A 27,495-nucleotide genomic window follows, 5' to 3' on the forward strand; every position below is an offset into this window, starting at 1 on the left:
AATGTTTTACAAGAGACAACTATGGCTGTACAACCTTGGCATACATAGTGGAAAAAGTGAGAAAGGCTTCTGCAATATATGGATTGAAGGTGAAGCTGGACGAGGTGCACAAGAGCTTTCATCATGTTTGAGGTTGCATATTTTAAATTCCATTGATACTGATGTCACAAACTTGATATTGTGGAGTGACTCATGCGGTGGGCAGAACCGCAATATTAAGGTGGTGTTAATGTTAAACAGTGTTTTGGAAGTCCATCCCAGCCTACAAGAAATCACCATGAAGTTTTTAATTCCTGGACACAGCTTCCTCCCTAATGACAGCGATTTTGGGGACATTGAGTGTGCTCTAAAGATGCAACAAAGACTATACACTCCTGATGATTATATCAGTGTGATGAAGCAGGCGAGGAAAAGAAATCCACTGATTATCAAGAGAATTAACCCAACAGATGATTTCAAATCTACAGCTGATCTAGAAAAAAGTATTGTGAATAGGAAAGAAGATGTTGAACATAAAAAATCAACTGGTTAAGAATGAAACAGATTAGGATAAAAACAGAGGAACCACATAAACTATTTGTTTCAGAGAGCTACAATGATGAATTTCTTGAAATTAATTAAAAAAAACGAAGATCAGGACGGCCTCCTAGTATGGTGTCTCTATTGAAACCTCTTTGGCCAGAGGGAAAGCCAATATCTCCAGAAAAATTGAAAGATATTAGATCTTACCTACATTTAATACCAAATGACTGCAAAATATTCTACAAAAATCTATTTTCTGATGAAAGAGTGCAAGATGATATAGAAGGTTTTGATGGAGCACTGGATTTTGATGTAGAGACTGAATGACTTATAGGTAGTTTTTTTATTTTGTGTCCAGATAAGTTGGGAATAACTGTTGTATATCAAGGAAACTTCTTAAATTGTTTTTATTAATCATTTAACAATTTTATATAAGTTACCTGTAGTTCAAAACAACAATAGTAATAATAAAATATTATAAACCCCAAGTTTTTTATTCTTACCCTTTCTGGTCTCTTATTGTGCATGTGACATTTAATACAAATAAAATTAGGCTAAGCAATACGGAACCAATGACCATTTTCAAGCCATAATATGCCTTATATGCATAATTTCTATATTTCAACAATTATTATTGAAAATATAAAATATTTTTTATTGAATGTGACAATGGTGAAGCATGTGTGATGCCACAGTAATTTATAATACGGAGCTTTGTGAAAGACACTGTACTGAAAAACATTGTGTTTGTAGTTGGTTCCTTGTTGCAACTACAGCCCGTCAGGAATAGCATGAACTCTAAGTTCAAGATGCGCAGTAGCCCGAGAGAGAATTTTACCTCCGTACGGTGCACATCGCTCCGGTTAAAATTTCGCGTGCCGTTCCAATATTAAAATAAACCAGCAAAAAAGAAAAAATAGGTCTAAAAATAACAGCTCTGATTATTGAAACATAGGCGAGAGTCTATGCATAGGCCTAATAGTGTAAGCAGTAGGAACGGCGACAGTGAGCCTTTCGTCTCAACAACAACAAGCTCCAGCCACCTCCCCTCTCTTAGTTTCGAGCGGCCTCCCCACTCTCACTCCTTTACCTCACCTCTCGCGCATCTCACAGTTCATGCTATTCCTGCCTACCAGTACGTCCAATTGATTATACAATGAGATAGGTTAGGTTCAAGTTTTGATAATAATGTAAGCAAAAGACGAAACATCTGTCAGACATAACTCATGAGCAACCGCTCAGCCACAGAATACATACAGAATGGAAGGTATCAATCCAACCAAGACTTGAGTGCACCAAGACCACAACACATGACTGCATCATCTTGTTAGAAATTAAAACTACCGCTAGGCTATATTACAATGCTACACTTTCTTTCAAGATGGCGGATTTTTGCGTCAGGATACTAGCCGACTTTCCATTCTGTGGTACATCTGTGATCAGGTTTTTTTACTGAACAGAGGAGAGTGAATAAAGCCACAGCTTTCTGAATCATGACGTCAGTGGTCTCTTATTTGCAAAACCTCATATATTTTCCGCCTATTATGCAATAGTAAAAAAATTATCTTTTTCAATAAATTATTAAGATATATTTTATAAGAGTGAATATTTTAGTAGTAAATTCTTACATTTTCAGTGGTTTTTATGAAATGTCCAATTATAATGTCGTTACATTAGTTTAATTAGTGCTGCTAACCAACGTCCATATAATGCATGTTGTAGATCAGACACTTAACCTCAGATTTCACTGATCGCGTCAACGTGAGGCTCATCTGTTTGCTACTTGATTTTAATGATTATTACTTGCCAAAATAATTATAAATAATTATAGTAGGCTAATTAATCCTTATTATCGAATAACTGTAAGTATATTGAGTTTTAGAAAATAGTGAGTGGAAATAGTAGAATAGATTATACTAGGCTAACTTAGTTTGGAAGTGAAGTTATTTGGTGACTGAACATTATTTTTTCGAATTTATTAATGTTGATTTTAATAAATAGACTTTGACATTATAAGAAATGAAACCGCATAAAGATAGAGTTTATCTATCAGAAGGGAAAGTGGAATAGTTTCTTTTAGTGGACATTCCTTCTGATAATGATAGTTTAGATCTAGATGATATATCGGAAGATGATGAACCTTTTTTTATAGAACATGATATTTCTGGTTTAGATTTCATTCCGGACTCAAATCCAAGTACAAGTACTGATTTTTTATCCCTGTCCTTTGAATAATTCTCCTCCTTCATCATCTCCGGTTTCTACAAGCTCTGCTTCAACTCCTTCTACTGAATACAATGAAAACAAGAAAATCCCAAATATAAAAAAGTCTTCAAGTACATCAAGCCACCAGCATGCTAAATCAAGGTTGAGAAACAAAAGAAAGGTTCAACTCCCTCACCAGCATTTTCAGCACCATCATGGGATCAGGACAATTTAAATTTGATAGAAATAAATCAAGAATTTATACCTGATGGACCTCCTGGAATCAGCTCTAAAATCAGAGACATGGAAGATCCAACGCCATATAAATTATTCAATCAACTTTTCCCTGATGAACTTATTGAACATCTGGTTTTTCAAACAAATCTCTACATGACTCAGAAGGCACTTCAATCAGCAAGGCCCCCAAAAAGTGCTAGCATGGATCTGGAAGATAATGAAGATGATGATGATAATGATGATGATGGTGGCAAAACAAAACAATAACTCCCAAAACCATTGATGAAATAACGATATTTCTGGGTATAAACTTACATATACATGGGTATAAAAAAATGACCTAGCTATAGGGACTATTGGAGCACTCAACCTGACCTGCATGACAACTTTGTTTCCTGCCTAATGCCAGTCAAACGTTTCAGTCTGCTCCTGTCACACCTACACATCAATGACAACGAGATAATGCCAAGAAGAGAGGATCCAGACTATGACAAACTATATGAAATTCGACCATTGATAGATGTATTAATTGTCAAAGACATTTGCAGTCTGCTATAACCCTCATCAATGTGTTGCTCAATGGTGAAGTTCAAAGGAAGATGTTTCATGAAACAATATATGCGTGATAAACCTATCAAACGAGGGTATAAGATATGGATGATGTGTGACAGCACAGGATACAACCTCAAATTTCAAATATATACAGGAAAACTGAAGGAATCTGTAGAAGTGGGATTAGGTGAATGTGTTGAAAGTGATTTTTGTGCAAGTCTTGCTGGTAAATACCATATTGTTGTGATGGACAACTTCTTCACTTCATACCCATTATTTTTGAGATTGAAAGAAAAATATATTTTAGCATGTGGGACACTGAATCAAGCAAGGAAGAATCTACCAAAGCTAACAGAAGACAAACTTCTAGAGATAGGGGAATTTGATTTGAATGTCAGTAATCATAGCATTTCAGTCTACAAGTGTAAAGACACTAAGTGTGTCAATTTGATGTCCAATTATCACACACAAAATGAGACAGTGTCTGTGCAGAGAAAAGAGAAAGATGGAACAAAAAATACTGTACCTTGTCCAAAAATTCTCCCTGATTACAACCACTCAAAAATGAACTTTGATGACAACTTTGATCGATTGAAAGGGGACTACTCTATTGACCGAAAAAGTAAAAAGTGGTGGCCGAGATTATTAATACAACTTCCTAGATTGCTGCGTGATAAATTCTTTCATTATGCATAAAGAGTTGGACATGAAGCACTTTTCTAACTAAGATTTTGGGAGAAGTGTTTATATGGAAATGCTATCCAGTAAATTGATGCAGAAGATTGGAGCTGGCACTCAGAATAGACCACCGCCGAAGCCAGCTGTACTCTCACTAGTAGAACGCCGACAAAATAAACCTTTTGATGCTGCTATCCGGTTGGAAGGGAATAAGCATAGGCCAAAACGAGGAGATTCGAGAAGATGTGCGAAGTGCAGCACAGTGAAGAAGCCTGTGCGAACCATATGGCCAAACATGTGAAGTGCCACTGTGCCTGAGAAAGGACAAAACATGTTTTGATGATTGGCATGCTAATAAACAAATTTGAAATGTGAGTAATGAAATCAATTATTTTTAAAACTTCTAATTTATTTTGTTATTCTACATTCACTTCCATTATATTGTTCGATTCTAAACTATTTTATCCACTAAAACGTCTGATATCAGACTCGGTACAGTATGTGGTTAGTGTAGTTAACCATGTTTCATGTATGGCTGGCTATATGGGGCGGTGGTTAGAGTCAGTAACCACTTTTGATAATGGCTCATCTCAGTTGATAATTTAAGTTATTTTTTTAAAAAATTTGTTTAGTGTTATAAAATTACATATAATTTATACAATTCCATTTTTTTTATTGAAATCAGATACTTCTCTACTGTGCCCCACTAGCATAATTGGTGATGAACTTTCTCGCCACTCAAAGAGTTAACAGTGAGCTCACAACGAATAAATTGAAATCTATATTTGTAAAACAACTTGTAATTTGTAACCTCTTAAGTAAAATCAAAAGCCAGGTTGCAAAAAGCCTGTTAAATATCAATCATGATTAAATGCCACAGAAACCAATCAGAGAAGGTTTTTTTTTTGAAAAGAAGGCTTACCAGATTGGTTCTCATGGCATTAAATTTAATCATGGTTGAAATTTAACAGGCCTTTACGCGACCGGGCTCATGTGTGTTGTGTGCATACACGTTTGTGCGCCGTGGGTTCTAATTGTTGAAGAAACTTCTCTCTTAACGGTTCTTCCTACCATCGCACTTATAAAGACTGCAAAGTAGTTTTCAAAACATTGTATTCATTCATAAATCATAAGAGAAGGTATGCTGCTAAAAAGAAAACAGAAAGAATCTATTTTAGTTATACAATAATGTGCAGTTTAATAATAAATTTGCTTTCTATTGGCATAAATCATATTGTGTAATAATGTGTCGACAGTACATTAGTTTTTTCTTAAGTTTGAATTTGAAAAGTGGGAGAGCAATGAAAGTAGGAGAACGTCATTGCAATTTAAAAAAGTTCGAGGCACAGTAATATTGAAAGAAAATGTAAAAAATCATAATTTTAGTTTTATATTCGACAACATGCATCCGTGCTCAAACTCCCAGAAGCACAGTTCGTCGAAGACGATATGGTCAAATCCCAAGAGGACAGTGCCATTCTCAAATAATTGAGAGAGAATATGAGAATGGAAAATTTGAGGAAACATATTTGAACACTACCCATGTGGCCCGGAAACGCAGATCTATCATCGATGGTCCCCTGAAACGAGGATGTCAGTGAAGAGTTCATTAAAGGATGGAGTTCATCCTAATGAAATACGAAAGAAATTCAATTCAGATGATAGAAAAGTTAGTGCCGCGATCCAAAAAGAGTAATTTATGACTAACCGACAGATATTGCGTTACAAATGCACTTTGCTAGAGGAGAAGAGAGGCTACTGCGAGGATGCATATTAAAAAAAAAAAAAAAATGTTGACGGCATGAGTGACACCGGAAGAAGATGTATTCTAGTATGCCAAAAAATTGTGAAACGTTAATTGGTGACAAAGGATATGATGAATTACCGATGAATTATCCATTTATGCGTTACAAATAGATCGCCAATTGAGACAGATGGAAGAAGGAGCAAAAATAGTTGTTTGTATTGATGCCACACGGCACCCAAGATACTAATCGATATGGATTCTACTTGGTAGCCATACTTGTTCAAGACGAGTTCAAAAAGGGATTTATTGATTTATTCAACTAATTACAAGTCACTTCAGGAAAGAAATTTATAATGAGATTTTCTTTGAAAAAATCGAAGAGAGGATTCCAAATTTGATAGTAGGCCTAAATGCCGTAATGGGATTATGACTAAAGTATATGGAATGCCGTCACTCAGGATACAAGACATTTGTTATGTGAAGAGAGGTCGTTACGGCTACTCTTCAATAGAAATAAAAATCTGTTGTGGTGCACTCACACAACTTTCCTTGCCGTTATGAAAATTGATCAACTGACGCTAGTGTTCCCGCGCATCTCATGTTTACTTTTCTAAGATCTGAGCCAGCTGGTGACAGGACAATAACGCTGCAGACACACGAAGTCTGCTATCTCTTCATAGTGAATGATTTAATAGAATCAACAGTTGCCAACAGTTTGCAATTGAATAATCACATTTTCTCGAATTTCGAGCTTATTTTCAATTTTAGGTGAAATTCTACTGAACATTAATTGTAGAGATTTTTATGCTCAATCTTACCACTTGAAATTTTTTGTTTAAATGGTATCTGAAGCCTGATAATTGAGAATCTAAAATCAAACTTTGCATAGATGGTGCATTGCTTCTGAAATGTTTACAGATATATGATACTTGTGGCAGTTGATAGATTCGTGTCGGATCCTTATAGTGAAGGACCTTGAGTTCCAAATTTCAAGTCATTCCGTTGATTGGGAGATGAGATATCATGTACACAGTCGCACATACACACACACACACACACACACACATACAGACCAATACCCAAAAACCACTTTTTTGGACCCAGGGGACCTTGAAACGTATAGAAATTTAGAAATTGGGGTACCTTAATTTTTTTCGGAAAGCAATACTTTCCTTTTCCTTACCTATGGTAATAGGGCAAGGAAAGTAGAAATAAAAATCCAAGTACTTTTTTAAATTGTTTATTTAAAATTGTTATTATTATTATCATTGATTATTTTTTATTGTAAATAAACAGTTTTAAAAAAGGTTACTTGGATTTTAATTTTTTATTTCTATGGTCGAGAAAAATTTGATGGTTATGATAGATATAAGAGAAACGAGAATGATTTTCAAGCCGAGTTAGTGGAGTTATTTAATAAATTAGAAAACCATTTACTTTCAAAGTTTAAAAATATTTCTTAGGTGAACATCTCCCCAAAAAAAGAGAAGTAGGCCATGTGCTATCGCAAATTCTATTATGGTAATACTGACACAAATATGTATATAGAATCATATTAGAGCAAATTGAAAAGTGGGCTCAATCGTATGTCCAATAAAAGAGTGCATAAATTGATTGAAATTTTATATGACGGTGAATGAAAGATGGCGTGTTCTACAGCAACAACGTTTCAGTGAGCTACACGTAGACTTCCGTGTTAAGATTGATCACAGTCACAAGAATGGAATGAGCATTTCACCGGATAGTTTTAATAAGATCTCCGATAGGGTTTGGGAGGCTCAAGAATATGCTAGTAAGAAGTTCTTTCTAACGCACTTACGTACGAACGCAACATCCCTGACCACTGCTTCTATAAATGTGGAAATATGGCGTGGTAAACGTTTGTTCCCACCTTTACAGTTGCTCTTGTAACATTTCTAATTTATGTGTACATGTACATAGAGTGTTTTCTTGAAATATTAGTGATTTGCGTTGTGATTTAGGCTTTAATGAGTATTCCTATTTCATTAGTAATAAACAGTAAGGGATTGTTGAATCAATTTTAATATAATATGTCAAACGCCATCAATGAAAATTCGATTTTATCCTAATAGGAAGTTAGTACCGCAGCCACGGTTTTACAGAACCTTGAAAAACCAGTCTAAATGTAGGTCGATATCAAAGAAACCAAATATCGGCATTATTGAACATTCAAAAAAGAACTGCTGACCTCAAATTAAGGGCTACATGAACAAAATATTTTCAGAACAATCAAAAACAAATTATTTATTAAAAAGAAACCAGAAACATTCTTTATTGCTGAAAAAGGAGCAATAAATGAGAAAATTACTTTCATAAATCCCATAATAACTCAATTCAGAAAAAAGTCATAGACGATTTCTTTGTTTCTGATCTTGAGCTGAAGTCCTTAGATTTTAACATCTTGAAACGTGATGAGAAGAAATTATAAAATTCACTAAAAACCATTTTACTAGAGGCTATGCATTCGATTCCTTTGAATTCGTTTGAACATGGACATGTTCCATTAAAACCCCAGCAGTGTCGGTATTAGTCACACACTGTTGTTACCGTACATGCAAGTTTGAATGTGCTCCATTTCATTTATTTTTACATATTAGTGTTAATGTATGTGTATATTTTGAATAGTATATTTCAAAGCATAAAAAGTCATCCATTCTACTTCAAACTTGCGAACTGTGTGTGTGGGTGAGATCGATATGAAATGTCAATATCTGTAATTGATTTTTACGCCGGTTCGATTATTTGCATATTTCATACAGCTGGATTGCTGGGTTCTCGGCTTCCCGCTCATACCGACAGTGTCCTTGTAGCCTACAAGTTGTAGGTTAAGTTTCATTACTTTGGTTTTCAGTTAATAATCCAATTATTTACGTTTGAAGAACACCAAACCTGCTGAACTGGATATAAGAAGCTGGTTTCAGAAAGGTAAGTAAGTTGTACCTCATCTCTGATCAAAACCTATATTTCTCAAGTATTGTTGATAATTCTGTTAACTTCTGCCCACCATGAAGATTTTTTTTTTTTTTTAAGATTACGTCCTAAAGACTCCAGTCATGGAGTATAAGACAAGTCATGTTATTACATGAACAATCATGTATGCAAGCACTAAGTTTGGAAGCTGTTTCTTATTGATGAATGTTATGAGTGGTGCAGTGGAATTATTTGACATGATATTAATAGGTATATTTTATATTTATTGTCAGTTTAAGTAATCTAAATTTTTATCTCAATTTAACTGACCCAACTTTCTAGGTGCAATCCTAGAAAACTGGTTTTATTTTCTTCAATTGCATGATTATAAATTATTTGTCAAGTTATTCTGATACTAAAACAATGAGAAATGTATGCCGCTTACCCATATTCAATAAAAAAAAATGAGTTGAAAATACTGTACCTTGAATCAAGGTTAACTTTGTGAACCTTTGTTTATATTTGATCAGAGAATTCTCTTTTGGCTACTGTGTGTGGTTCTATTTCATACTGTTTGTTATAAATTCTTTCTCCCCTCTCTAAAAACTTCATCTTCCAAATAATATTATTTTCCTAATTATTATATTAAAAAAAACAACACTTCCACTACTTCATGTATGTTTAAACACATTGAGTGAAGTATCAAGTGCTCTAGGCCTACTGTGGAATAAATTTAAAATATTAATTTCTATCTTGAAGAATTTCAGTTATTTACTAGCCATTTACCAGCCCTTTGAAAGGGTTTGTAAAAACTAACAAAAAACCACCTGTAACATTTGTATGTATATTACATTAATTTCTATCATTTTCAGGCAGAAAACCTCTCAAACGGAAAAAGGATCAAGATGACAGTACAGTAGTGGAAGTGGAAGCAGTGGCGATGAAGATGGAACCGAACTGACTAAACCATCAACTTCTGTGTCTATTATGGAGCAACAAGGGTCTAGTACTAGTAATTCTTCACCTCTATATGTAGCTGTTCCTGAGACATCTGAAACAATTGATCAATATGATGGCTACCATGAAAATGACATTGGTCATTATGTTGGTCATGTCCTTAAGTTGTCATCAGAAAAAAGAATAATTTGCTTACAAATCCCTGGGTCCCACCATCAAATTACGATTTTGGGTCTGATGCCAGCCATTTAAAAAGAAAATTTAATCGACACTGGTTAGATCAATATATTCATTGGTTGGTGTACTCAAGTCGTATGAAAGGTGCTCTATGTATGCTATCTATAGTGCTATCTATGTATATCTTCTTTTTCCTCCAGGTAGTACTACAGTTGTAGGTGTTTTGGGGTATTTCATGGTACGGTCATACATAAAGTTTAAAGATATACAAGAAGATTGTAAAAAACACGTTGGCAGTCGTTACCACAAAACTTCAACAGCTGCTGCAAAGTCATTCCTTGAAAATGTTCCAGTTGATGTACAATTGCAAAATGGACACCAGAAGATGATTGAAGGAAACAAACAAATATTATCATCAATTATTTCTTGTATCATATTTTTTGGAATTCATGATTTGCCACTTAGAGGGAAGGAAGAAAATGAAGGGGTTTTCTTTGACCTTTTAAATTTGAGAATTGACAGTGGTGATGCCAAGCTAAAGAATCACTTGGATAGATGTCAAAAAAATGCAGTCTACACTTCACCAAGAATTCAAAATGAGATCATAAGTTTATGTGGTGAAGTGGTCAGAGAAAAACTTATTGAGGATTGCAATCAAGCAAAAGCTTATGCTGTAATGGCTGATGAAACAGCAGATATAGCTGGAAAAGAACAGCTCTCAATCGGATTGCGGTTTTATGATGAGAATCAAGAAAAAAATAAGAGAGGAATTTGTAGGCTATGTTGAGCTGAAATCTCAAAATTCCCCTACAATTGCTAGCACAATTCAGAGTTTTTTAGTTGAACAAAATCTTTCAGCAGAGAATTGAGTAGGATTTGGATTTGATGGATGCTCTACAATGGCTGGTAAAGAAGGTGGTGTACAGGCCATTTTGAAGAAAAAGTACAATAAATCTTCATTTTTTCATTGCTCAAGCCACAATTTAAATATTGTGGTCAATGATGAATGCCGAAGGATACAATATCCTTCTTTTTTTAAGTCGCCAGCCCGCAGGAATTTGGTTCCTAATTTATCAAGGCTCTATGAGACCAAATGGTCTGAGAAATACAAGAGCATTAGAAAGTTTTCAGACAGCTTCCATGTAATTGTCAATGTGCTAGAACATATTTCTGTTGAAGGAAACTATGCTACAAGAAAAGTTGCCTATCAATTGAATCGTTTATTGCAGAAACCAGTCAAACAACAAAAAATCTAAAATGGCGTTTTTGAGCAATTCTTGTTCTCTAGGGGTAAATACATAGTTTAGTGCAGAAACCAGTCAAATGCTAGCTCTATCAACGATTATACGAAGGAAGGAAATTCTCATTTAGTGCAGAAAGAAGTCAAGCAGCAGCGCTTGACTGGTTTCTGTTCTAAACCACTTCCTCCACTACTCTACGTTCTTCGTAGCGCATGCTCATAGCAGGCTGCCACGTACCTACTCGTACTCAGTGCCAGTGCTCAGTAAACGCCATTGCTAACGTCTGGTTGCTTTGTTTCCGTTTTCAATAACTTTTCGTGGTAATTACTTTACAGTGTCTTATTTGTTTTCAGTTTAAATTCATGATTAGTTTGAGTAGTGATAACTATGTCTAGCTCTGATGAAGAACCTATTCCAAAAAGAAGACGTGGAGTTGTTAAAAGTGAAACATACAAACGTAACAATGTGCGCAATGCGAGAGTTTCAGGAAAGTCTTATGTATGTTATGCAGGTAAACAAATTGTGGACAAAGTGAAACCGAGTTTGGACAGTTTGGTTTGCAAATGTAACTTCAAATGCACAGAGAAAATTAATCTTGAAATGATAAGTGATACTTGGGACTATTTCTATTCTCTTGAAAATAAAAATTCTCAGGACACATACATACAAACACTGATTGAGGTAAAGGAAGTGAAACGTCGAACCATAAAGGACAAAGCAGATGTAATCGACCCAAAAAATACCGATGATGACAAATTTGAAAGGAACCATACTTTCAAATATAAATTGAAATTGGGGGAGAGTTGAAGATTGTATGTAAAAAGATTTTTATGAAAGTTCATGGAATCACCCATAACATGGTGGAGCGAATTTGTAAACTACTCCTCGAACATCAAACTCCAAAGGACAAAAGGGGGAAAATATAAGTGGTAATGCCATTCCTGGGGATATTTGTACAAGAATCCACGATCACATTTCCAGATTTGAAGTAAAAGAGACACATTATGGGACGATTAGGAAAAAATATTTAGATGCTCGTTTGAATGTGTCTGAAATGCATGAAATGTTCATTAAGGAAAATCAAGATTTGAAGAATACGGTTAAATATCATTTTTACTATTCATACTTTGAAGAAAACTTTGGGTATAATTGGGTGCAATTATTGCACTGTGCAGTTACCAAACCGATTTTCATCATAGGTTTAGTGATGAAGCCACGTCATCAAGCCACACCTGTATGTGGGATGGTAAACTAAAAGCGCTCAACTAAATCTCTTCTCAGGCGTTGCACAGTCGCACAGTCGTCTCATAGCATTTATGAGCTTCTAAATAAGCTAAAATCATCCTTTTATGGGTCCGAAGTCGTGCTGTTGAAATCTAAATGCATGGATATAAATATAATTGATTATTCAAGCAGTTCGGATAAGGACATGATTGAGTTTTTAATAGTAAATTTAGCAAAACCACGACAGTACAGATTGAGACTGGACAAGGGCGTACACAGGATCAAAACTAGTGGGGGGGAGAGGGGTCGTTCAGGTTGTAAAATTTCATAATGAAAAATATGGATAAAACAAAATTTTTTACGAAAATGATTATCAACTATTACAATAAATTAGGTATTTGCTGAAAAAAAATCTAGGAAGTAACTTGTCTTATACAGAGTGGGGCAGAGTGGACTCCCTGATATGATCGGTTAACTGTATAAAAACCATACAAGATTATTACAAAAGCTTTTTATTCCTGAAATATAAATACAATGCAATTTATTTTTCATTAAGTTTTAAAAATGATATCGTCCAGGTGACGACCTTGACGAGCGATGCACATATTCAGGTGTTCCATGAAGTTTTCAAAAACTCTACGCAGCATATCTGGCGTTATTCCAGTGATAACATCAACAATTGCTTCCTTAAGGGCTTCCAAGGTCCTTGGTCGAACTTTGTAAACCTCAGATTTGAGGTAACCCCAAAGAAAATAATCGCATGGGCTTAGATCGGGGGAGCGAGGGGGCCATGAAACATCCCCTCGTAATGAGATCAAGCGGCCAGGAAACCGTTGTTGCAGAAGTTGGCGAGAGCGACGGGCGGTATGAGCCGTGGCACCATCCTGTTGAAACCAAAAGGCTTCCAAATTATTTTCCTCACCATACTCCTCAATTCTGGGGAAGAAAAAGTTCTCCAACATCTGACAATAACGCACAGCGTTCACAGTAACGGTTGCATCTTCCGATTCAAAAAAGTAGGGGCCAATTATGCCTATGGAGGACACAGCACACCACACAGTCACTTTTGGAGAATGAAGAGGTTTTTTGTGAAGAGTTTTATCATCGTTTTCCCTGATGAACTTATTGAACATCTGGTTTTTCAAACAAATCTCTACATGACTCAGAAGGCACTTCAATCAGCAAGGCCCCCAAAAAGTGCTAGCATGGATCTGGAAGATAATGAAGATGATGATGATAATGATAATGATGGTGGCAAAACAAAACAATAACTCCCAAAACCATTGATGAAATAACGATATTTCTGGGTATAAACTTACATATACATGGGTATAAAAAAATGACCTAGCTATAGGGACTATTGGAGCACTCAACCTGACCTGCATGACAACTTTGTTTCCTGCCTAATGCCAGTCAAACGTTTCAGTCTGCTCCTGTCACACCTACACATCAATGACAACGAGATAATGCCAAGAAGAGATGATCCAGACTATGACAAACTATATGAAATTCGACCATTGATAGATGTATTAATTGTCAAAGACATTTGCAGTCTGCTATAACCCTCATCAATGTGTTGCTCAATGGTGAAGTTCAAAGGAAGATGTTTCATGAAACAATATATGCGTGATAAATCTATCAAACGAGGGTATAAGATATGGATGATGTGTGACAGCACAGGATACAACCTCAAATTTCAAATATATACAGGAAAACTGAAGGAATCTGTAGAAGTGGGATTAGGTTGAATGTGTTGAAAGTGATTTTTGTGCAAGACTTGCTGGTAAATACCATATTGTTGTGATGGACAACTTCTTCACTTCATACCCATTATTTTTGAGATTGAAAGAAAAATATATTTTAGCATGTGGGACACTGAATCAAGCAAGGAAGCATCTACCAAAGCTAACAGAAGACAAACTTCTAGAGATAGGGGAATTTGATTTGAGTGTCAGTAGTTTTTAATAGTAAATTTAGCAAAACCACGACAGTACAGATTGAGACTGGACAAGGGCGTACACAGGATCAAAACTAGTGGGGGGAGGGGTCGTTCAGGTTGTAAAATTTCATAATGAAAAATATGGATAAAACAAAATTTTTTACGAAAATGATTATCAACTATTACAATAAATTAGGTATTTGCTGAAAAAAATCTAGGAAGTAACTTATCTTATACTTCGGGCGCAAATGTCATTCCGTGGTCATTTTTGGGTAACAGTCGTGGGAGATGTCTCAATTTCTTCGTTAGGTCTAGCATAATAAGGATCAAAAACATAAAAACACTCCAATATACCTAGCATATATACTAGGAATATATATTATTCTCTTGAAATAAGCTGATTAATTAAGAGCCACCCAGCAGCTGAGTGCATCTGCTAAATAATATAAACATCTATTGATATATTATGTAGTTGTAACATGTCAACTAGGGCTCTGCCCCATTGGAGCTCTATACAATAGGTATATTTTGTATTTATTCTTTTGTAGGAACAATTGTAATATATATCACCTTCACCTTCAATATACAGCGTGTCACAGATAAGGTGTAAACCCCGGCTACCATAGATTCTACATGCAATTTGCAACAAAAAATGTTCAGTAAAATTTTCTCCGATCGACCTTCCTTTTCGAGATATATAGATTTTACGATATTTTTCAAGTAGGCGTACTTCCAGTCATTAAATCGTCAATATCTCAAGAACTATTGGTCTTAAGTGAATTTTAATGACATCGTTGAAAAGAGGACAACATTTCACATTGATTTGAGGTATAAAACATGCCAAAGTCGATTATTGAGTAGTATTTTTTAGCGGTCAAAGTTGAAAAAGAGTGATTTTTGAAGTTTTTTTGAAAACTTCAGACACATTTTTCTCGATTTTTTTCCCAGGGTACGAAATAATTTTTATAGCGCAAACACTTCTTTTTCTGATTATCTTTCGAATGAGACCAAATACAGGTGTCTAGCTCAAATCCTCGAATCAGAATTTCAGTTTAAATTCGATTTTTTAATTAAAAACGAGACTTATCTTGTTTGAGTGTGAATAATTGTCTACAATTTGATAGCTTTGTGTCGAGTGATTGAGGGCGTAAAAATACTTTTTTTATAGGAAATTTGGCTGAGAGATTCAATGAAACTGGTTAGAAGTTCGTATCTGCAATTGTTATTGAGATACAAGTTGAAAAAAGTTCAAAGTCGAGTTAAAATCTAAACTTTTCAAACAGTTTTTTCTTGATTTTTTTCACGGTAACAATATTTTTCCAATAATGAAAAAACTTTGCCATTTTATAAACTATCGAATGAGTATAAATTTTCCAGGAAAATTTCAAAACTAGAGTGTTAAAAAATGAAAATTTTCAAGAAGAGCACCCTAAAGACATCTTTTCGTTGTTTTAAATTCATACCATTGAGATTCAATTGAGTGAGAAGAAAAATTAATGGTTGAGTTCAAAGCCACTGATCGGTGAGTGAACGATGAGATCGGTGAGTGAACGAAGTACTGTTTTGTCTTTGAACGATGCATAGACTCACATGCAGCGCTAGATTATTTGGAATTGAAATCAGCCATTAAGGGGACAGTCTGAAAGTTTATTACATACTAAAGATCTTGAAGATTTTTGTGATCTATAATATTACAAAAAAATATATATTAACTTATATAATATCTCGCGCTAAAATACCTCAATGGAACCTTTAATTTCAAGTAAGAGCTAGGTCTTTGGTCTAACTGATAAGAAAAAAATACGTCATATCCGGTTCGTTCACTGATCAGTTAAAACCCTTTAATGCATGGTGATGCAGATCTGCATCATACCATATCTTTCCATTCAGATACTACAGAAAGCAGCGTATATCTATAGATTCATTCTTCTAGCACTCTTCTATATATACTCTATCAATGTAGTTCCTTCCTTTGCCACAAGATAGCATACAAACCTCGAAATTGAATGAACCAGATGCCTCTTTCACCATTCAGAGCTCTACGTAAAATTGTCATTTTGAACAGTCTTAGTCGAGCAGCGGTGACGAGCGGACGTGTTTGTGGTGACAAGGAGTGAATTGTACTATTGTTTGCAGCTTATCTATTATTGAGTGTACTGACTTGTTTATCGTGACCGTCTACTCATCAAACTCGTATTCTGTTTAGCTCGCATATTATAGATACGTTTGAAATATGAATAACTGCAACGTTTGCCTCGGCAATTTCAGTGATGAAGACTCAATAATTTGTGCTTCGTGTAAACAAAAATGTCATTACATCTGCCACTATTTAACCGAAAAGAACTTCAAAAAACTTTCAAAGGATAATCGGAATAAATGGAAGTGCAGTGCTTGTAAACAGGTGTCTGTGTCACCAGGACAAGAAGAGAGTGAAATGGAAAATGATGTTTTAATGCGAAAAATGACTGTTTTATTTGAACAGTTTTCAAAATCGTTGAAAAAAGATATTGATCAACAATTAAGGGAACTAACTCACTCAGTAAAATTTGTTTCGGATAGTTTTGATAGTTTCAAATCGGATATCGGAGAAATCAAAAAAGCTAATGAACAATTAATCACTGAAAACCAAAAAATGAAAGAAGAAGTGAAATTTCTTTCTAAGAGAAATGAAATATTAGAAGAATATACCAGGAGGGAAAATTTATTATTAACCGGTATTCCTGCAACAAAGAACGAAAACATGGACGAAATCCTACAAGGCGTAGCCAGTGCTCTCCAAGTGTCTGATTTTTCATCAAACGAAATCAGCGTCGCTCACAGACTGCCATCCATGAACCGAGAGACTACACCGATGATTGTCGTCAGGTTCGTGAGAAGGAGTATGAGGGACAAATGGATGACGGCTTTCCAAACCATAAGCAGAGAAGATAGGAGCAGCCCCGGAATCGACGTGAAAAAAATCAACAGAAACCTGCCGAACGGACACTTCAGGCTAATGAATCAGCTGACTGCCAAGAGTGCTAAAGAACTGAAAGCCGCTCGTGAGTTAGCTAGGGAAAATGATTGGAAATTCGTCTGGTTTCGTGGTTCACAAATGTGCGCTAAGAAGTCGGAGGGCTCACCTGTATTCAAAGTCAAGGGACTGGACCATCTGAAAAAAGTTATCAACGGAGAGGAATAAAGTGTTGCTACAGGTTTGATTAAACATTTATTATGAATGATCTCACGCAATTTGTAAATAGTATTAACAGTGTTAGGGAATGTGAAAGTACCGATGAATACTTGAACTATATCCAGCCCCTTAATTATGAATTGAATATTTTTAGTTTAAATATAAGAAGTTTGAAAAGAAATTTTGATCAAATTCTCATAATTTTGAACAGCATGAGAACAAAATTTGAGGTTCTAATTTTTACTGAAACCTGGACTTCTGAAGAAGAAAAATCACTGTTAAACATTAATGGCTATAATTTATATATAAAAAGTAACTCCTTGAATCGTTCAGATGGAATTGTCATGTATGTAGCTGATAGTATTTCCTCGAAAAAAATTGATAGTCCAAACGAATATCCTTTCTTAGCTGTTGAGCTGCAAACTAAAAATAATAAATATTTAGTAACATCCGTTTATAGATCTCCTAGTACCTAGGAGACCTCTCCTAGTATACCTTTATTTATAGAACAACTTGATAATTATATGAATGGTTCATGCTTTAATTTTGATTATTCATTAGTGATAGGTGATGTAAATATTGATTTGTTATGTAACTCTAAAAAAACGCATGATTATTTGTCTATTATGAGTTCGCATGGGTTTGAGTCCTTTGTCAATAGAAAAACTCGTCCTGCTTCAAATACTTGTTTAGACCATATTTTTTCTAAATCCAAACATAATGACTCATTAAAAACTGCTGTATTAGAAATGTCAATTACTGATCATTATGCGACTGCTCTTCACGCATCAATTAAAAAAGATGTTTGTTCTCGATCTAGTAAGCCATGTAAGTTTATTGAAGTGAGGAATGTTAATAAAGAAAAGTTGTTAGAGGAGAGTGCTCTAATGAATTGGGAGATTGACGCGAATAGAAGTATTGAAACATTAGTAAATGAATTTGTAAATAATGTAAAAACGTGCATCAGTAGAGCAACAGTTATTAAAAAGGTTAATTTAACTAAAAAACATTTGAAACCTTGGATGTCCAATGGAATTCTAAAGTCCATAACTATAAGAGATAGATTATATAAGAGATTGAAAAATGAACCATTTAATGTAGAGCTGAGAAGGAAATTCCTGTCTTACAGAAATAGAATAGTAGATCTAATTAGAAAAGCAAAAGATTTATATTATCAATCAGAAATAAATAAAGCTCAAGGTGACCCTAAGAAGATATGGTCTGTGATAAATCAAGCAATTATTGGGGTAAATAAGAATTCACAATTACATGTAAATCAAGATCTTAATGCTTTGAATGACTATTTTGTGAATGTAGGTATAAATCAAGCGCAGGAAATTGATATACATGGACAGAATGAAGATCAATATTTGGAACAAACAATAGATATTGAAAATGCATTTAATTTCAATTTTGTTACTGAAACAGAAATCAAGGAAGTAATCAAAAGTTTGAATGATAATAAGGCACCTGGATGGGATAACATATCCAACAGCGTGCTAAAACTATTAACTGACACAATCTCTAAACCTCTTTCAGAAATTTTCAATTGTTGTTTTTCATCTGGATACTTTCCCTTGCATTTCAAGCATGCAAAAGTTATTCCTCTACACAAGGGGGGGAGTAAAGAAATACCTCAAAATTATAGACCAATTAGCTTGCTAAGTTCTATTTCTAAAATTTTCGAAAAATTGGTAAAGAAAAGATTAGTTGAATATCTAGATGTTAATAAAATCCTTGATAAGAGGCAGTTTGGTTTCCAACAGGGTAGAAGCACAGAGGATGCATTGGAGTCCTTAACTGAGACAATATACAATGGTTTCAAAACAAATAAAAAAACCTTGGTAATGTTTCTGGACCTGGCCAAGGCTTTTGACACAGTACCACATGATAAAATGATCCAGAAACTATCTAATATTGGTATTCAAGGAATAGAGTTAGATTTCTTTGAAAGTTATCTAAGGGGTAGAAGCCAAATCGTTAGCTGTGGTGGTAGTAATAGTGAGATTAGAGATGTGACATGGGGTCTACCTCAAGGGACTGTATTGGGACCAGTTTTATTTTTGATCTATGTTAATAACCTGCCTAGTGTACTGGACTCAGTTGGGTCTAAGACAATTTGTTTTGCTGATGACACAGCACTTATCTTCCAAGAAGGTTCCTGGGAAGATGTTATCAAGCAAACAAAAGTGGGTTACTATAAGGTTTCTCAGTGGCTAAAGTGTAATTATTTGAGACTAAATCTTGGTAAAACAAAATGTATGACCTTCAGTCCAACAACAAGAGGAGATCTAGATATGAACAGGCTTTGTTTGAATAATGCTTGTAACAGGTATCCATGTGATTCTTGCAATGAGGTTATTGAGAGTGTAAACAATTACAAGTATCTTGGTATTTTTGTTGATAAGCATCTACGCTGGTCACCTCAGATTAGCTACCTTTGTAGAAAATTAAGGGTGGTCAATTTAAAAATGTACATGCTTAGAAGTATTTTGAGTCTAAAATTACTAAAATCTGTTTATTTTGCTCTATTCCAATCCTTAGTTCAGTATGGTAATTCTATATGGGGAGGAACTTTTGATTCAACTTTAAAACCTCTATTTGTTTTACAAAAGTTAGTTATCAAAACAATAATGAGGTATCCGAGAGATTTCCCAAGTGTCACATTGTTTCAAAATTCCAATCTGTTCACTATAAGACAATTGTTCATTTTAAAGACTATTAAGAAACATGTGCTCAAATTAAAAAATATTCAAAATTTTCAAAGAGTAACTAGACAAGTCGCTCAAAACTTAATCACAATTGAAAGAGTTGATAGCACCCTATCCCGTAGAAGTATTTCATATTTGAGAAATAAACTCTATAATAAAGTTCCAAGAGGATGGTTGATAAAGAAGCCTAAAATAAAAGATTTCCATACCTGGGTGAAAGAAAATTATTTTTATTCAATTAATGATTTGGTTTAATATTGATTGATGTTGTATGAATCTTAAATTCAGCTTTATGTATATCTTTAATTTATTGTTATTTCTTAGAATGGAATATTTAGTTGGTTGAATGTTAATTACTGTTAGCCTATATTATAATATTGTGGGATCATTTTATATATTAATATTAATGTATAAGTGAATAAGTTATATTAAGACTCCACGTCGGCGAACAAGTTTTCTTTTGCCGACGTGTAGCACAAAGTTGTCAATTTCCTTTCAGTTGTATTCTGTATATATTTTGTGCAATAAACGATTTGATTTGATTTGATTTGAACAATTTTTAAAAAATACTTGGAATTAAAATTATTGGCCAGTAAATTATTTTTCAATTTTCAAATATCATCAAATATTATTTTCAATTTTAATTTGAGATTTAGAATGAACCTCACAGCTGTTTCAGTAAAAAACATGTGTGATGCAGATATGCATCACCATGCATTTGGGAGCTAGGTTAGGAGTTTGTTTACAAATGTCTACAGGATTGTTGTGATTTCAGTTTCCCAGTGATTTCAGTTTTATTGTGAGTTTGGTGCTGATATTCCGTTATTTGTGAGTTTCAATTCAACTTGACTGTGTTATTCATGAACAATAAATAATATGAATGAAATAATTAGGATAGATACCGAGAACTATGATGATGATAGACTTGTACAGCTAGACTTATTGTGATTTCAGTTTCTCAATGCTTTGAACTGTTTTATTGTGAATTTGGTGCTGATATTCAGTTATTTTATGAGTTTCAATTCAACTTGACTGTGTTATTCATGAACAATAAATAATATGGATGAAATAATTAGGATAGATACCGAGAACTATGATGATGATAGACTTGTGCAGCTGATTTTAGACACCGAGTTTGAGATTCCGATTGACAGTGAATTAGATACAGATGAAGAGGATAACTATGCCACAGACGATAGACAAGTTATCTCTCTGACTAAGTGTCGTGAATTAGCAGAGAACAGTTTAGTTTTTTGTGAACCCACATCTTCTCAGAGCTCAACAACTAAACCCACAAGTCATGCCTCAAATGAACCTCAACCTGGGCCTTCAGGAGTGGTAAGCAGCAACACAGGTAAGAGAAATGTCTCTACAAATAGTAAAAGTGGTCCAGTGAAAACTCTGTGGAAGTGCAAGAAGTTTCAAGCTCCAAAAGACATTGATTTTTCGGGAAGTACAGATCTGCCTTCAAGTATTGCAGAACTACAAACACCCACACAATTTTTCTCTTATTTTGTAAATGATGAGTTCCTAGAGTTAGTTGTAGCAGAGACAATAAATATAGAGTACAAAAAGATCCCAACCGGCCCTTTCATGTTACTGTCCCAATGATAAGAAAGTACATTGGAATTCTCATCATGATGTCAATTGTGAAACTCAACAACATCAGAGACTACTGGAATGGTAATATAGGGAATCCTGTCATTACTAATACCATGTCAGTGAATGACTTCGAAAATATAAGAAGATATCTTCATTTCAATGACCAGACCTTATGTAAACCCATAAATCATCCTGAGCATGACCGGCTGTTCAAACTTAGGCCTGTAAAAGACCATCTTTGTAAAAAATTTCAATCTGTCCCTTTGGAAGCCCAACTTTCCGTCGATGAACAAGTGTGTGCTACAAAAGCACATCACTATATGAAACAGTACAACCCAATGAAGCCCCATAAATGGGGCTACAAGCTTTTTGTATTGCTTACAATTTCGAAATTTATTCTGGCCAGGAAAATTCAAAAATGCTGCCCAATGAGCCTGATCTTGGGGCTTCAGCAAATGTTGTTTGCGGCTGTCTCGGATTGTTCCAGAAAACCAACATTATCAAATTTATTTCGATAATTACTATACAACCCTTCCTCTACTGCTTCATTTGGAAACTAAGAAAATTCATTCTCTGGGGACCATAAGAAGAAATCGCTTTTCTGGCCTCAAACTTCCAGAAGACAAGCTGCTGAAAAAGAAACCACGTGGGACATCTTATGAAAATACAGCTACGATTGATGGGACTGAAGTTTCAGTTGTGACCTGGATAGATAACAAGGTTGTCAATTTAGCCTCCACATTCACTGGGGAAAATCCAATTGGAAGATGCTCTCGATATGATAGGAAGCTGAAACAGAGAATTGAGGTGAGACGCCCACAGGCAGTGGAAGACTACATCAAATTCATGGGAGGCGTAGATCTTTTGGATATGATGATGGCCACACACAAAATTAGTATGAAGTCAAAAAAATGGTATTTTCGAATATTCCACCATTTGATCGACCTGACATGTGTGAATGCATGGCTGCTGTACCGAAGAGTTCATGGCAACACCATGATCCAAACAAAGTTCAGAGAAGAAGTGGCAGTGACCCTGTGCAAAATTGGCCACAAGGATATTCCTAAGAGAGGCAGACCCTCCTCATCAGATGTACAGGCAGGCATGGATAAGAAGAGGAAGAAAGGACCAGCAGCTCCTCAACCAACTATAGATGTCCGCAAAGATGGGGTGGATCATCGGATTGCCTACAACAATGAAAGTCGACTTCGATGCAAACTTCCAGGTTGTCCAGGCTTCTCCTACTTCAAATGCGGAAAGTGCAATGTAAACTTGTGCATCAATCAAGAGAAAAACTGTTTTGACCAATACCACTATGGCTAAAACAGCACATTGCCATCATAAATCATTCATAAATTTAGTTTTTTTATTATCTGTAAATAATTTTTATTTCACATAATATAGGAAATATTTGAAATTTATTGTTTTTTTTTAATCACACATCATACAGTATTGAACATCTGAATCTTGTATATAAATGACAAAGTAAAAATCAGGTTTCATAAGTGGAAAAACTAGTGAATGAAACTATAGATCTTCACTCCATGATGATGCAGATGTGCATCATACCAAAAAAATGATCTATAAAATATGTTAATGGTAAGTGGGAGTTTTTTAAATATTTTTCCCTTGATATAACTGATATACTAGAGATGAAAATAATGTTTACAAATAATGGACTCAATTATAATGTATTTGGAAGCAGAGAAATGCATGATTACATAAATTCAATAACATTTAAAATATTTTACAAAGCATTTAAAAGAACTCCAATCATCTGATGGTTTTTTCATTTTAATTGATTACAATGAAATAGGTTAAGTTCTAGTTTTGTTTACAAAATATGATCAACAGGGGAAACATCTGTCAGTCATGACTCATGAGCAATCGTTCAGCCACAAAATACACTCAAAATGGAAGGTATCAATCTTACCAAGACCACGACACATGACTGCATCATCTTGTTAGAAATTAAAACTACTGCTGTATTACAATGCTACACTTTCTTTCAAGATGGCGGATTATGGCGTCAAGATACTAGCCGACTTTCCACTCTGTGGTTCATCTGTGATCACGTTTTTTACTGAACGTAAAAAACCCCGATGGAATTGATCAGTGGCTTTGAACTCAACCATTCTGTTCATTAATCAGCTGCTCTGATAGAATAAAAAGTTTTTCTAATGCTCACCCAACAATAAGGACAATTCTCGCAGTCATTGGTTGAGTTGAGTGAACGATGAGATCGGTGAGTGAACGTGGCTCTGAACAAACCACTATTTGGTCGTTGAACGATGCATAGACTCACATGCAGCGCTAGATTATTTGGAATTGAAATCGGCCATTAAGGGGACAGCCTGGAAGATTATTACATACTAAAGATCTTGAAGATTTTTGTGATCTATAATATTACAAAAAATATATATCATATAATATCTAGTGCTAAAATACCTCAATGGAATCTTTAATTTCAAGTAAGAGCTAGCATTGGGAAGGCATAGGTATTGTGCGTTTATATCTCTTCAAGGTCTTTGGTCTAACTGATAAGAAAAAAAATACGTCATATCCGGTTCGTTCACTGATCAGGTTAATCGTACTTTTCCACCGATGGAAAAGAACGTAAATAGAGTAGCTGAACGTGAACAGACATGGCTGAATATGAGGTTGTTTACAAATGATGGACTCCATTATAATGTATTTGGGAGCAGAGAAATTCATGATTACATAAATTCAATAACATTTAAAATATTTTACAAAGTATTCAAAACTACTCCAATCACCTGATGGTTTTCCATTTTAATTGATTACAATGAAATACGTTAAGTTCTAGTTTTGTTTACAAAATATGATCAACAGGGGAAACATCTGTCAGTTATGACTCATGAGCAACCGTTCAGCCACAGAATACACACAAAATGGAAGGTATCAATCTAACCAAGATTTGAGTGCACCAAGACCAGGACACATGACTGCATCATCTTGTTAGAAATTAAAAATACTGCTGTATTACAATGCTACACTTTCTTTCAAGATGGCGGATTATGGCGTCAAGATACTAGCCGACTTTCCACTCTGTGGTTCATCTGTGATCACTAATCTGTGATCACGTTTTTTACTGAACGTAAAAAACCCCGATGGAATTGATCAGTGGCTTTGAACTCAACCAATGATGTCTTTCCAGTCAATAGTCAAGTTTTCCCAGTTCGTTCATTTGTGTTCCTGAGTTATTGAGTCTAGTTTTTTCATGAGTGTTTGATTTTTCCAATTCACTATTTCAGTTTTGTTGTTTTCTGTTTCCAAGTTTATATTTTAGTTAGAGTATTGTTTTCGAGTGTAGTTTGAGTTTTTTTTAGTTTATTAGTAAGATAAGTCTTTTTTTTACTCAAGTTCAATAAGTTATCAAGTGTCCGTGTTTATTATCGTTATCAACATGAAATTCTCCACAATTGAGTATACAGACATGCTATTGGTATATGCAGAATGTGCATACGACTCAAAAGAGGCGGAGAGACTTTACAGAAGACGCTTCCCTCATCGACAACATCCTTCTTACATCACCTTTCTAAGATTGTTGCAAAGATCTAGGAATGGAAGGGGTGTTGGGGTAGCTGATAGACGCGAAAAACCTGCTCCAATGATTGAAGCTTCAAATGATCTTGTTGTACAATATTTTGAGGAAGATCCACGTTCCAGCATTCGGCGGGCGGCTGGAATACTAGATGCTTCGAAGACTACAATACATAGAGTACTGAAAAAAAATAATCTAAGGCCGTTTCATGACAGGACTTGAGTAATGCTGATTTTGAAGCGAGAATAAGATTTTGTGACTGGATCCTTGCTGAACGTATTCCGGAAATTTTATGGTCGGATGAAAGCTCATTCACAAGAAGTGGTGCTGTGAATTTTCATAATATGCATACGTGGTCAGTTGAAAATCCGCATACACCACGACCACATCGTTTCCAGAAACAATTCTCAGTGAATGTTTGGGCTGGTATTGTTGGCGAGTATGTCATTGGACCTCATTTTTTTCCAAGAAGGTTAAATTCAGAAATTTTCCATAACTTTCTCTTGATTTGAGGCAGAATATGTGGCTGCAACTGGATGGCTGCCCGTCCCATTTCGGAAGAAATGTACGGGGGTGGTTGGATAATAATTTCCCTGGGCGGTGGATTGGCAGAGGTGGACCAGTGAGTTGGTCGACCCGACCTCACACCTATGGATTATTACTTTTGGGGAGTAATAAAGAACAAAGTCTATTGTGAACCTGTGAATAGTAGAGAGGAGTTGATACAAAGAATCCAATTAGCATTCGATGACGTCAGAACGAGGCCCAACGAAGTCAGACGGGCAAGTGGGAGTATCTTGCAACGTAGTAGAAGGTGCAGAGAGAATAATGGATGATATTTTGAATTTCGTTGAATACAGTATATCAATTTTATTTAATCAATGGACAATGATTATTCATATGGACTATATCAACAATACTTCCAATTGATGTTAATGATTCATGATAATTTTAGAATAAACATTTTAAAAAAATTAACTAATTTATTTTTAACCTTCTAATATTCAATGTAGGCCTATGTTTAGGCTGGGACAGATAATAAGAGTTATTGGGAGCACAAAACAGGTAGGCCTATCATTAGGCCACAGAGAATACTACATGACATGATAATTATTATATTCAGGTATTTTTTATGGAAAATAAATGGATTTGATTTTATGCATTATAGTGGATAGAAATTATTCATTAGAGGATGAACTTTGTCACAGACTTAACACATGTTTTACCTGGGAATCACCAAGAAAGCTGTTTCTGAGGTGCTCTTCTTGAAAATTTTCATTTTTTAACACTCTAGTTTTGAAATTTTCCTGGAAAATTTATATTCATTCGATAGTTTATAAAATGGCAAAGTTTTTTCATTATTGGAAAAATATTTCGTACCCTGGAAAAAAAATCGAGAAAAATGTGTCTTAAGTTTTCAAAGATCACTCTTTTTCAACTTTGACCGCTAAAAAATACTACTCAATAATCGACTTTGGCATGTTTTATACCTCAAATCAATGTGAAATTTTGTCCTCTTTTCAACGATGTCCTTAAAATTCACTTAAGACCAAAGGTTCTTGAGATATTGACGATTTAATGACTGGAAGTACGCCTACTTGAAAAATATCGAAAAATCTATATATCTCGAAAAGGAAGGTCGATCGGAGAAAATTTTACTGAACATTTTTTGTTGCAAATTGCATGTAGAATCTATGGTAGCCGGGGTTTACACCTTATCTGGGACACCCTGTATATCAATCTTCAAACAATCTTTAGAGTCAGAATCCTGTTCAAGGTTCATCTCGAGCAAAAATTTCAGATCAAAGTTCATCAAATCCAGTTTGATAAGTATAATGACTTTATATCTGAGAGAAGTGGAGCTACATTTTCGATTTTTCGATAATCAGTGATGCTATAAAGAACTTTGTGGGTTGTCAGTTTTGTGGTGGAAAAGACTGCATTGAAATTGAAATTTTGGTCAATGATAGGTATGGACTTGCAGTTCGGGTGCAAATGAAATGCTTTATCTGTACATTGTACAAAGCATTGTAAG

At 34.8% G+C, this 27,495-nt stretch overlaps 1 protein-coding gene across 3 annotated transcripts in view; it reads right to left on the reverse strand.

The window, feature by feature from the left end:
* Positions 1 to 27,495, reverse strand: part of LOC111051549 (formin-like protein 7) — a 132,785-nt gene that overhangs the window by 64,980 nt on the left and 40,310 nt on the right. Inside the window, exon 10 of one of the 3 annotated variants that reach the window (XM_039427316.1) lies at positions 2,012 to 4,508. The exons of the other annotated variants lie outside the window; for them this stretch is intronic. The gene's annotated coding sequence lies outside the window, so the exon portion shown is untranslated. Of the gene's footprint in view, positions 1 to 2,011; positions 4,509 to 27,495 lie in introns of those variants that run through there. 3 annotated transcript variants of the gene reach the window in all.

Source organism: Nilaparvata lugens, chromosome 4 (genome assembly GCF_014356525.2).
Source record: "Nilaparvata lugens isolate BPH chromosome 4, ASM1435652v1, whole genome shotgun sequence".
NCBI classification, from domain to species: Eukaryota; Metazoa; Arthropoda; class Insecta; order Hemiptera; family Delphacidae; genus Nilaparvata; species Nilaparvata lugens.